This window comes from Andrena cerasifolii, chromosome 10 (genome assembly GCF_050908995.1).
Source record: "Andrena cerasifolii isolate SP2316 chromosome 10, iyAndCera1_principal, whole genome shotgun sequence".
Taxonomy (NCBI): Eukaryota; Metazoa; Arthropoda; class Insecta; order Hymenoptera; family Andrenidae; genus Andrena; species Andrena cerasifolii.
Genome location: NC_135127.1, coordinates 844,252 through 858,282, shown reverse-complemented (window position 1 = coordinate 858,282; position 14,031 = coordinate 844,252). Strand labels below are relative to the sequence as shown.

Here is a 14,031-nt window from a genome sequence, read left to right as displayed (position 1 = left end):
TACTAGCAGACTTTCTGTTTAAATTTTTACAAGTTCAACGCAACAGCTGACAATTTGTTTCCACATTCAAAATAAAATATGGAAATAGCAAACAGCTCCCTCTCGCGTGCACAGGCAGCCGCGTGTCTATGGGTATTACCATTTCTGTGCACAAAAAACCTGCTGTAATACCGACCTGCCGAATCGGCCAGGTCACGTGACGTGTCTACCCCCTTAAGTCTCTAATCGCGCTCACAACCTCGAAGTCCAGTGCAGCAATGACCACATCGGCCTTTGTGGACTCTACACTAATTTGTGCACAACGAATGAGCAACAAACTTGCCCTTTGCAACCTAACCATGCCTCAAAGCAACCGCAAACTTCGTGGAATTCGGGCGCGACTTGGCAACGTTGCCACTTCCGAACACTCAACGCTCGCGTGAGACGCAACAAACTTGCGGGTCAAAACGCAATACCAACCACAAGTACAGAACCATCCGAATGCATAATAATGGTAATTTTTGCCACTTCGCTTACCGAAAATCCATGACGATCCCGATACTGATGACTGATGCCTCAATCCATAGAGCCGCAAGAGAAAATCTCCGAGTAAAGCGTGGCTGAGCAATGCAGATTCCACGGCCCAGATCCTTGCAGAATATAGCCCAGACGATTGGACAGGCTATCGGTTTCCCTCAACGATGGACAGTCCCAAAATCAGCATACGAAGGTGTTATAACACCTGATGAAACAGCCGCCGTCGCCAAGATGGTCCAAGGAACATGCCATCAGCCAATGCCCAGGGAACGAGACAGCTACCTGCCTCCGGGCTCTTACCCAGTAACGGGGTTACCAATTGTAGGAAATATCGTGGTGGGAAAGGTAGATACCTTCCACCAATGCAGTCCTACTCCTGCAATCGCGTCCACAGGTTGAGAGGTAAAGAACTGTACTCTCCAGGTAGCAGGAATAGGAACTTTATTGCCCGCACGTGCAGCAATTCTCAAGCACGCCCGGGGCAGCAATAATGCATAACAGCCCAATACAGCCAGACCAAAAAGGTCGGCCACGACGGAAGACAGTAATCCCAAAGGCGCTAGCCAACAGGCTACACGCCAAAACAATGGTGTACAGAATACACAAGGACAATACGTGGTGTCTACAATGATAGTCGACTAGACTCAATATGTCGTGCTTAGACTAGCTTCAACGGACTGGGGCGAGTGCACATGGCAGCGCTTCGCACGAACCGACGACTCCTCACTCCTGCACAGTGTTCTAGGAGGGGATAGCTCGAATCGCCACACTGTCACATCCAGCAGCGCCATCTGAAGGCCACAATTGCCAAAGAATTTCCTACGCGTGACGTCACATGGACCAACGTGCATCCCTACCTCACATGACCAACAAGCAGATTCTACAGTTTATTAAATAATTAATTCAACTTATTTCAAAAAGTATTTATTCTTTCTTTAATAATATACAGGATCAGTGATTACAATTGTTACAAAATAATATAAGCACATATAAATCCAAAGAGGGACTTTCAACATTTACATTTACAAATACACGTCCCGTAACCACTGGTACCTAGTAGGGGCGATATCAGGAAATTTCATTCAGTATTTCCGCTTCTTTTTTGTGTAGAATCATCATGTTCCGCGTTGTGTTAGCGCTGAAAACAAATACAATATTAGTATAAAATTAAACGTAACGTATGAATAAACAGAATACATGCGATACTTACTTCAGCTCCATCTCCACACAGTACACACTCTAGGCGATCATGCATGCTGCTGCGAACATTAAAATTTATAAGAAAATATGTCTTAAATTATTATCTACTAAACAAGACGCTAAACATTCGCACTTCGCGCATAACCCTACTTTTCTGTCTTGCAGATAATGCGAATCTTGATTTCCGCGACGTAGATAATTAGAAATTATTCAATTCCATAATTACGTTTGCCTTCTGGATACGACGAGATGCTAGGAAATCGTATGTAATCGATATGTAAAGTACGTATGAGTACGTAGGAGCGAGATCTGAAACGGAGGACGAAGAAGAGTTTATTACCGGGACCCATAAAACACGTAGAGCGCGTCGTGTTTCCCGAGGGTATTTCCTCAGTAGTTTTAAACGTGCCCTCACAATGCTAGCAGCTAATGCTTAAACTCGGAAGGCGTGCGAAAGCCTGGGATTGTATTCAATAGCTTTTAAATTACAGTTAGGTTAGGCGAGGATAGTAAATAGCTTAACTTTTCCTTGCACATCTGCGTGGCAAGTGTCGTCGAGCGGGCAGCGGCTCGTCTCATAAAACCACTTAAAATTCTGTCCTCGCTTTTAATAATTACCTATGTCTTGTAAAGGTAAAAAGTCCGGTCCGGAAAGACCGAAAGTCATAAAGTCATAAATTTTGTCCAGGCGGCATCTTCTTGACCCCGAGGGTTACGCTTACCTACTTGTTAGATATGTATGTACTGTACGCAGCCTATGTAAACTATGTAATCGGAAAGCGTGCCTCGACCACCAGCCGAGAGTGGAGGGAAGCGCGAAGGAAGGGCCAAGAACGGAGAGGTGGCTAGAGGACAACCCTCTGACGAAGCTTGGGGGATGTCATCGTTCTGATTGGACAACAAGGATCTACGGGAGGACTAGGAGGACTGACGAGCTCGGTGCTGCTTCTTGGACGCTTGATTCATTCTGTCACTAACCAGCTTTAAAAGCAGTTCGAAATATACTTCGAAGTACTTTTTTAAAATAGCTTCTGTGTACGTTGTTTTATCTTAAAAACTTCCCGCACTCCGTCGAGCAGAGCGGTTCAGCGCTGCACGGGCACCAACCCGCGTTCTGATCCCAAATTTACCGCTAAAAAACGTAACAAATGTTGGTGACAGCGGTGAGATTTTTAAAATAGTTCGTGGGAAATTTAAGAGTCGTCTCAGTGCCAACGCTTGAACTTTATAAACTTTTGAACACTTCCGTGAATGACTTTGCCGGCTCGTGAGTGCGTATTGTAGTAATTCAACGGGAACCGTTATAAACTTTTATTGAAATAATTTCTTTTGATCGTGCAAATGGACACAAATATTATAAGTTATTAAGTGCAGCCTCTCTCTCTTGGGTTTTGCGCGGTTTTCCCAAGAGCAAGAGTGAATACCAGAGACGGGTGATTTCAATGGCCGTGCGAATAATCCCTTGAAATCACATGCACTCGGTCATTTCTCGCAAAAATTGCTGATATACTTCCACACTTCCTGGACGGATGAGAAAAGGACTCCAGGAACTTGGACATTTGGAGGATTTCTTCACGGAGTTGAAATCAACTGCATCATCGAGGTACACCGGATCAACGAAGTCAGCGTTGGACGGAGTCAGGACATCCGTATAAGCGCTGGAGCACTAGACAACATTACTCATTACAACATAAGTAACTTTATTTCTGAAGTGTTCGTTATTCACCGCATTAATTGTAAATCTCGTTCATAAGCATCTAGTTTAGTATAAAGGGGCGTATTATTTATTAGGAGTACTCACCTATTATCCGTAAAAATGCCGCCGTTTGCAAAGAGATACCGGCGATTTAACAAAAGGCGTAGTTCTGGTCTGAGTGGTGGTAATGTGTTTGAGATAGACGAGTTAATAGTAGAAACAACTGGTGTGGCAGCATCCACTTCCGAATTTCAATCTGACGAGTTAGGTTTGATACCGGCACAGTCTACCCCTCTTCCAAGATTTAACCTGCCCTTCCGGATAATGGATCCATTCCATCCAGTAGCACGATGGTGACAGGTGCGTCGGGGTGGTCTTCTGGGGCTTCTAGAGCCGCATTACGCATGTCTTTTGATATGATTGCAAAATTTATTCCACATTTTGATGGAAAACCATGCTCGATAACTAATTTCATTAGTCAATGTAGGCTCGCTGATTCTTTGGTTAGAAATGAAGATAAATTTTATTTGTTGGCCTTGATACGCAATAGGATACAGAAACGCGATTATAGCAGGATAATGGATGGGAGTGAACCCAAGACCGTTGAAGAATTGATTAATCTAATAAAAGCCGCGTATGAGCAAAGCTTTGACATTAAAAATGCACAAGACGAGTTAAAAATTATACGGCGGAAAGAGCATGAAACCATTGAGAAGTTCGGAACTAGGGTACATGAAATTTTAGATCAGGGAATAGAAGATGCGCAGGAAAAATTTACCGCTGAACAACTCGTAGGAATTAAAGTTTTACTCACAGAAGAAGCTATAGCTGGGTTTTTAAGGGGCCTATGCAACGATACAATTATGCTACTGATTGCCAAAGATAATATAGGTAGTTTAACAACTGTTATTAAGCTGGCCTCTAAAATGGAGCATCAATTACAATATAAAAATGAGCCTATGGTTTCGAAAATTTTCGCAAACAAATCAGAAGTGTTCACTGTTAATGCAAATGAGCGTAAGTGCTTTAACTGTAATGGATTTGGGCATTTGCGTATAGATTGTCCCACGCGAAATAATAAGTTTAACAGACCGAGTCGTGATAGTGTTAGATGTACTTATTGTAGGAAAACAGGCCATATAGAATCGCAATGTTATACAAAAACCGCTCGTTCTACCTGGAAGAAGTCGCAACCTCGGGTTACCGCAACTTCTGGACGTCAGCAGCATTTAAACTCCAATTGTATTCCTTTGTTTTTTTATACAACTATATATATATATATATGAGGTCCAGAATTACCAAGCAATTGCCTACAGATGGCGCTGTTGCTGTGCCTAGCAGACTGCGAAATCTGCTGTCGATCTGCTGTCGATCTGCTGTCCATCTGACATCAGGCACTGCACCTCAGGCTCTGCACATCAGAACGCAGCCAAATGCGGACACAGACTGATGCAGTTCTGACGTCAGATTCTGCGCTCTCATGCCAGACCCTGCTCCCAATCTGATGACAGATGGTTATCAGGGTATATATATATATATATATATATATATATATATATATATATATATATATATATATATATATATATATATATATATATATATTCTTCTTGTTGCTTGTAATAAAGCCAAACCTCACTCGAAGTGCTTTGAGCATAATTTATCCTTTCCCATCAGGTTATGGGCCCAGGCTAATTGTAAAGTCTCAGTGAGTTATAAAAGAGAGTCGTGGGCATTAATAGTGGCAAACAAAAATTTTTTTTTTAAGTTGTGAAAGAAAGATAACTTTAATAGTGAGCTCTAACAAATTGAGGTTAGAACACGAGGGTAATAATTAATAACACGTGTTGCCGGCATCAGTATTAACCTGTATATCATTTAAAATGACCGAAACACAACCACACGGCATTCATGTAGAAAAGTTAATAGGACGCGAAAATTATGCGACATGGAAATTCGCAATGCAGGCACTTTTAGAATGCGAAGATTTATGGGGATGCGTGCTTGAAGAAACGGAATATGCTGCCAACGCCAAGAAGATGTGCAAAGCAAGGGCAAAGATTGTCCTATCTGTGGACAAAATTAATTATAGCCACATACAAAATACAACTACACCAAAGGAGGCCTGGCTCAAACTGCTAACAACCTTTGAAGATAAAGGCCTATCTCGTAAAGTAGGGTTACTGAGAACCCTAATAACAGCAAAACTACAAGAATCCAAATCTGTAGAAGCGTACGTAAACAAAATAATAGATACTGCTCACAAACTAAAAGATATTGGATTTAATGTAGATGACGAAATGATTGGGGCGTTGATGTTATCGGGTTAGCCTGATGAATACAAACTCATGATAATGGGTTTGGAAAGTTCTGGAATAGCCATCACTTCAGATGCAATAAAAGTAAAGTTGTTTCAAGAGGTGAAAACTACAGATACATTAAAACCAGAAACAGAAGAAGCAGCATTTCTTTCCAAATCAAAGGGCAATTACAAAAGAGACATAAAGAAAGCCCCTAAATGTTACAATTGTGGGAAGATTGGACACTTTGCAGAGAAGTGTTATTCACGCAGCAAAAGGAGGACTAACTAGGACAGCAAACCACAAAAAGGGCATTTCTTGCTACGACAGACACAACAGTGTCTAATCAAACACGATGGTGCGTTGATTTCGGGGCATCGGCATACATGAGCGGAAGCATAGATACACTAAAGAATCTCCAAAAGTACAACGCCACAATCAAAGTAGCTAATGATAAACAAATATTAGCTAAAGCAAAGGGAACTGCAGACATACTCATAAACAATAAGAATGGGATCGAGAAAATTAGGGTTATGGATGTACTGTATGTTCCTACACTGACCACAAATTTAATGTCAGTGAGCAAAATTACAGCTAATGGATACAAAGTATTCTTCGACAAAGAAGAATGCGTAATAATGGACAGCCAGAGTAACGTCATCACCAGAGGTCAACAGAAAGACGGAGTTTACCATCTCAATAATCCAGATGAAAGGGCAATGATATCCACAGAAACAAACAACACCCTCTGGCATCATCGCCTAGGACATCTCAATCGTAGTGGCATGAAAACACTAAAGACTGGCAGTGCGTATGGATTGGATGGATTAAAAATAAGCGAGAATGTATGTAAGACGTGTGTATTAGGTAAGATAAGCAAATTACCATTTAAGACTAGGCATAAAGGAGAGAAAAACCTACTAGATTTAGTTCATTCGGACATATGCGGGCCAATGTCAGTAAACTCAATAGGTGGAACTAGGTACTTTCTTAGATTCATTGACGACCACTCAAGGACGATATTTATATACCTGGTAAAACATAAAAACGAGGTTGTCGAGAAGTTTCTCAAGTTTAAAGTATTAGTAGAAAACCAGCTAGACAGAAAGATAAAAATATTGACAACTGACAATGGCACGGAATATGTTAACCAAAAATTATTAAGAGTCTTAGAAAGTAACGGAATTAAACATCAAAAATGTGTTACATACAATCCTCAACAAAACGGATTAGCAGAAAGGGCAAATAGAATTATAGTTGAAAGAGCTAGGTCTATGTTAATAGAGTCTAACCTCCCAAAAACATTTTGGGGCGAAGCATCCGTAACTGCCACATACTTAAGGGGGGAGCCTAGTGTAACTAAATGAAAATCGAGGCATTTTTCGGGAATTTTTTTTAAAGAAAGTATTTGATAGATCTTTCTGAAACTTTCAGGATATTCTATTAACAGGTTAAGGTATATAACAAAAAAATTTTATTAAAAAAGAGCGGCAAATAACAAAGTTATGCCCAGTCCGTTGGCGACGCAATTATTGCACTGCGGGCAACGTAGCGTCTTTTGGTTTCATCTGAAACCAAAAATCGAACAATTTTCTTTTAGTTTATGAGTGTACGCACAGAATGAAGAAATTTGAAACTTAAAAGATGCAAAATGAACAAATGGCGGCCTCTTGAATAAAAAGTTCACTGTTTCCAACGAAATTTTGCCTTAAATGTCTAAAAAAAAGTTATTTATTTAAACAATATCATTATACTAATAACTTAGTACTATGAAGAAAATGTTCACAAATATCCGTGCACAAGGCCAAGTCGATTGGTTAAATATTTTTTGAGTTACATTGCCCGCAAAGTATAAAACTGTCGTTTCGAGAAAAACACATTTCAAGTTTTGTGGTAGCCTGGCGCTCCGTAGCAAAATCGGCTATATCCGCTTTAATTTTTCGAATTTCGTTTTGCGGCTTTGGGAACATATTGTCGTGATGTTCAACTATTGATTTATGCAAAAAAAAAATCGATTTCTTCGATCCGCTACACCAGGCTCCCCCCTTAATAAATAGATCTCCGTCTAAGCCATTACAGGGTAAAACTCCAGAAAAAATATGGACTAATAAAATCCCTGACTTAAGACATCTGAGGGTATTCGGGTGTTTGACCTTGACACATATACCAAAGGAAAGAAGGGATAAATGGGATCCAAAGGCGAAAAGGATGGTATTCACAGGTTACAACGAAGACAAAAGGATATCGACTGATAGATCCTGATACATTCCAGATAAAATATAGTAGGGATGTTACATTCTTTGAGAACGAATTCCCAACAAGAAGGAAAATAATAGGGAGAACAAATGAGACTTGGCGAATATGTATCAAATAATGACAGTATTGATGAAAGTGAGGAAACCTCAGGATCAAACGACATACAAAATGAAGAATACTTTGACGCCAACTATGACCCTACGCAACAAGACAAAGGGAACCATAACGATCAAGGAACACAGAATAATTTAGGGCTACAACACGTGGAACAACCTGAAACTCTTAGAAGGTCAACACGTGTCAGGAATCCGGTAATAAAACCAGATTTCATTTCATATAAAACTCTAAATGAACCAATAAAAATTCCTTCAAACGTAAAAGAGGACCTAGAAAGTCCCCAAAGAAATAAGTGGCAAGAGGCGATAGAAAGAGAGAGCAAATCCCTTCAGAAGAATAACACTTGGGAAATAGTTCCAAAACCCGAGAACGTAACATTCTTAGGAACGAAATGGGTGTTCAAAACCAAATCCACCGATACAGGCGAAACAAAATATAAAGCTAGATTGGTGGTCCAGGGATTCGCACAGAACAAGCGAATAGACTACGAAGAGACATTTGCTCCAGTGGCAAGGTATAGTTCTATTCGATACTTGTTAGCCTTTGCAGTTCAAAACAAAACGAAAATCACACATTTAGATATTGAAACTGCATACCTAAATGGAGAATTGGAGGAAGATATTTATATACAAATTCCAGAACAAATAACATTAGGTGACACTAAAGACAAAGCGTTGAAATTAAAAAAGGCTGTATATGGACTCAAGCAAAGCGGAAGAGCATGGAACAAACGTCTAAATGAAGTATTAGTCAATTATGGACTGCAAAGACTAGAAAATGATCCATGTGTCTACAAGAAACAGTCACATAATACAAACCTTATAGTCATAATATATGTTGATGATATATTAATAATGTATAATAACAAAAACGAAGAATTAAAATTAAAGGGAACACTAAAACAAAATTTTGATGTAAAGGACTTGGGAGAAGTCAAAGAGTTTTTAGGAATGCAGATTGAAAGAAACAATAAACAAGAAATGTTTATTCATCAAATTCCATATATAAATAAAATGCTCGAAAAATTTGGAATGCCTGAATGTAAACCTGTAAAGACGCCAATGGAAACTAATTTGAAATTAACTTCGAATCCTGAACCAAAGACTGATGAGGATACCAAAGAAACTTTCCCATTTCTAGAAGCTATAGGTAGTTTACTATACATAAGTCAGATCTCAAGGCCGGATATAGCATATGCGGTGAATATTGTAAGCAGTTTTATTAAGTCACCAAAAAGGGCCCACTGGTTAGCAGTCAAGCGCATAATGCGATATCTAAAAGGTAGTATTAATTTAAAACTTAGAATTAAGAGAAACAGAAATTATAATGTAATAGGTTATAGTGACGCAGACTGGGCGAATTATATTGTGAATAGAAAGTCTGTGACAGGATGCGTTTTCGTGGTCTCCTCTTGCGCGATATCTTGGACTAGCAAAAAGCAAAAAACCACAGCATTGTCAACTGTGGAAGCAGAATATATAGCGCTGTCACACACCGCGCAAGAAGCAATCTGGCTACGCGAATTAGTGAAAGAAATACACAATAAACGTTTAAATGAACCTATGGTATTAATGTGTGATAGTAATGGCGCGATACATTCTGCGAAGAATAGAGTCACTAGATATTTTTACAAAGGCCTTGCCTGATCCAACATTTGAGTATTTGAGAAACATGTTGGGTTTATGCGAAAGATATGAATGAACGATTTTGTTTGAAGGGGGCATGTTGGGAAATGAAAGCAAAATAGTATTTTAGTTATGTTTGTATTTGGCGCTTCGCCGTGTATTCCTTTGTTTTTCTTATACACCTATATACGATCTGTATGCTTCTGCTTCCTGTCAGCTACCTTCTTCTTGTTGCTTGTAATAAAGCCAAATCTTACTCGAAGTGCTTTGAGCATAATTTATCCTTTCCCATCAGTCTGCTACAACCTCAAAGTAATTAATACCGTACAGCCTCTGGTTATTCCTCTGGAACATGACAATTTTCGCCATGAAGCGGCTAGTATATAGACACTGGTTTTCAGCTAAATTTAGTAAAACCAGAAGGGTTAATTTCAGATCTTCCAATTAATAACAATATAGTTTACGACCTTATCGGGATTGGCTCGGGAATAATTCGCACCCAGGGTGATGTTAGGGTTTTAATTCATGGCATTCATATTCATTTCCAAGTGGTAGATAATGATTTGCCTATCAAAGAAACAGGAATTTTAGGATTGTCGTTCCTAAAGAAGCAAGAATAAACCTTAAAGTTTAGAGATACTTTAGCAGATAGTTTACAGTTTGGAAAAGGAGAAACCCTTTCTTGTGTATCAACACCTCACGATTTACCTCCTAGAACTAAGGTCTTGATTACGGTACCAACTAATAGTATTTATGCATCAGGTTATGTCAGGAGAATTGATGCGGGTCCTGGTATTTTTATGGGAGAAGCTCTGGTAAATCAAGAAAATGGTTTGGTAAAATTACATACCATAAATACTACTGTCGATCATGTCGTTCTCACCATACATTCAATTGAGTTGGAAGAATTTGATGTTGGGCCTCTCGCTTCTCGGTCATGTCGGACGGGAAATCCTGAAGTAGATTCATCTAGGGATCATGCTCAAAGGCTTGCTCACTTAATCAAGGTGCTAAATTTAAATCATTTGAGTGAAGCTGAGAGGACCAGTATTTTGGAAATTGTTAATGAATTTTCATATCAATTTCATCTTTCTACAGATAGGTTAGGTTCCTCAAACGTAACCCAACATACTATAGTCACTACTGATGAAATACCCATAAACACGAAACAATATAGATTTCCTCAGATTCACAAGAATGAGATAGAAACTCAAGTAAACTCCTTACTTAATAACAGTATAATTCAGCAATCTGCATCTACATATAATTCTCCGGTATGGATTGTACCAAAGAAATCGAATTCTTCTGGAGAGCCACGATGGCGAATGGTCATCGATTATCGAAAATTAAATGAGAAGACTGTAGGGGACGCTTATACCCTTCCTAATATAACTGAGATATTAGACCAATTAGGAGGAGCTAAGTATTTTAGTACTTTGGATTTGGCTTCTGGATTTCACCAGATTCCGATAGATCCTACATCTAAGGCTAAAACAGCTTTTTCTACTCCCCATGGCCATTATGAATTTAATCGGATGCCCTTTGGCCTCAAAAACGCGCCAGCAACCTTTCAAAGGGTAATGGATTTGGTATTATCTGGATTGCAGGGAATAGAGCTTTTTGTTTGTATGGATGACATTGTCATTTATGCCGATTCACTTGAGGAACATGTGCGTAAATTAAATACCCTTTTGGCGCGTTTGCAAAACTCTGGTTTAACTCTTCAACCTGAGAAGTGCCGTTTCTTGCAAAGGGAAATATCTTATTTGGGGCACATCATTACAAATGAAGGAGTGAAAGCCGATCCTGACAAGGTTCGGGCCGTCCAACAGTTTCCGGTACCAAAAACAAAAAAAACACATAAAACAATTTTTGGGACTCGTGGGTTATTATAGGAGGTTTATTCAAAACATGGCACAAATCGCAAAACCTTTGACGAGACTTTTAAAGCAGGATATTCCTTTTTGTTGGACTTCGGGAACTCAGGTTGCTTTTGAAACTTTAAGAGATATAATTTGTTTATAGCCTTTATTACAATTTCCAAATTTTTTACAACCATTTCTTGTTACCACTGACGCTTCGAATTTTGCTGTGGGAGCTATCTTGAGTCAAGGGTCGATTGGGAAAAATCTACCGATAGCGTATGCTTCTAGGACCTTGAATGACGCCGAGATTAACTATTCCACTATAGAAAAGGAGCTATTAGCTGTTTTATTTGCCGTTGAGCATTTCCGGCCCTATTTATATGGACAACAGTTCACTCTGGTCACTAATCATCGTCCATTAGTATGGCTACATAATGCCAAGGATTCTACATTCAAAATAATGAGATGGCGAATTAGACTAAATGAATATGATTACAATATAGTGTACAAACCTGGTAAAATTAATGCTAATGCTGATGCACTTTCACGAAATCCCATTGATTCACATTCGAATCCTGATTCCCAGTCACCATTTATCAATAGACACCGATTCTAATTCTGATTCGAGGGACCTGGAAATGGTGCTCATCTGCGCAGATGAGACATCAATTGTAGGTTCCGAAGTGGACAGGATGGATGACGAAGTCTTATGTCTTGAAAATGAGAGAATTGTGGCATCTGTTTTCCTAGCGCGCGGGAAAGCAGCAGCCAAGTGCAATGAGGTCACAAATAGTTTGCAAATAAGTTGAGATTTATTAATATCACCTTTGCCTGTGGGAAATGAAAATTCTGGAGGATCGCCTCAGTCGAGCACGATGCGTCGACTCGGTCGCCTGTTGACGTACGGTAATTCTCAGCCCCGGGAACCCGCTTCAGGAGCCGTGAGAAGTAGTCTGTGCTCGACAAGGGTGTCTGCGCTCTGTTCGGCCTTTAAGGGAACATCGCAGGGCTCGCAGAATCTTGGTTCGTGGCAGAGGTGTGGAGAGCCTATTTTGTTTGCGACTGATGTCGTGGCAGAGGCTGACGAGCCTGATGTTGTTGCGCTTGTTATTGTGGCGGAGGCTGTGGAGCCTGATTTCTTTGCGACCAAGACTGCACGAGTGATCCTCAATAGTGTGACCTCATTAGAATCTGTAAAAGATCAGTTGAGTTTAACAGGTTGTAAAGTTAATGAAAGTAGAGTCCTTGTAAACAATGTAAATCCAGACAGGAGGATGACTTACCCTTCTCCACTCTCCACCATCCTTAGTTCAAAAGATCACCTTTTTATGCGCAAGGATAAGCTTGTTCATTTTATGCCACTTAATGGTGATATTATTTTTCAAACCAGCAGGGATTTATTGGACCAAAACAAATTTTCTATAGAACGAATAAAACAATATCAGGTTAATGTTGGTGACGCTATGGCATTTCCAAACGATAAATATTCTATTTTTCTGTTGTTCTATAAGGATACTTCGCAGGAAAGACTGAATTTTGTTCAAGTCGAATCCTCACTAAAATCTTTAAAGGCCCTTATCGATTCTTTAAGTCTTAAGGTTTTTAGCATTTCAAAGGATTTGGACGGCTTCAGTATTCCTGAGTGGAATCGTGTAGAAGATTTGATTAAACAGATTTTCAGTGACTCCCAGTATATAATTACGGTATGTACTGGCGAAATTGCAACTTCATCAAAATCAAGACGCCTTCAAATTATCCAGGAATCCGCTGCTGGGGGTCATAGGGGCGTGTCTAAACTCTATAGTCATATCCGGGAACATTTTTATTGGCCTGGGATGGGAAAAGAAATTAACGAATTTGTTGACATTACAGGATAATTTAACAAAATATTCTGATGCAATTCCGATACCCACCATAGATTCGGTAACTGTTGCTCTTGCTTTGGCAGAACAATTTATTAGCAGATTCGGCTGTCCACGAACAATTCATACTGACCAAGGAAGGAATTTCATCAGTAAAGTAATGAAAAATTTTTCTAGAATCTTTAGAATTCAGAGGATAACCTCTACCGCTTTTCACCCACAGTCTTTAGGGTCACTGGAAAGGGCACATCGTGTTTTCGTTGATTATTTAAAACACTACTGCACGAAGACTGATTGGGACGATTGGATTAGATTTGGCATGTTCTCATATTACACCTCTGTACATGAGGCTACGGGCTTTACGCCACATGAATTGGTTTTTGGAGTTAGGGCTCCAATACCTTCTGAATTTGCTAAAGAACAGGTATCGCAAACTTTTGTGCAATATTTGGATGAGCTATTTACTAAGATTACCACCACACAGGCTAAAGTGGCAGAAAATCTTGATAAAGCTAAACAGAAAAGTAAAATATATTACGATAGAACTCATAACTCGTCGTTTAAAGTAGATGACGATGTGTATTTACTAATGGA

General features: G+C 39.6%; 1 long non-coding RNA gene across 4 annotated transcripts in view; it reads right to left on the bottom strand.

Moving 5' to 3' along the window:
- Positions 1 to 13,333, bottom strand: part of LOC143373964 (uncharacterized) — a 126,218-nt gene extending 112,885 nt beyond the window's left edge. Inside the window, exons 1-6 of one of the 4 annotated variants that reach the window (XR_013086573.1) lie at positions 12,859 to 13,333; positions 12,401 to 12,766; positions 12,088 to 12,321; positions 10,599 to 12,021; positions 10,368 to 10,522; positions 10,160 to 10,277 (exon numbers count right to left, since the gene is read on the bottom strand). This is a non-coding gene — a long non-coding RNA (uncharacterized LOC143373964). Of the gene's footprint in view, positions 1 to 10,159; positions 10,313 to 10,367; positions 10,523 to 10,598; positions 12,322 to 12,400; positions 12,767 to 12,858 lie in introns of those variants that run through there. The other 3 variants (XR_013086571.1, XR_013086572.1, XR_013086574.1) reach the window with 3 other exon arrangements.
- Positions 13,334 to 14,031: the final 698 nt, after the last annotated feature.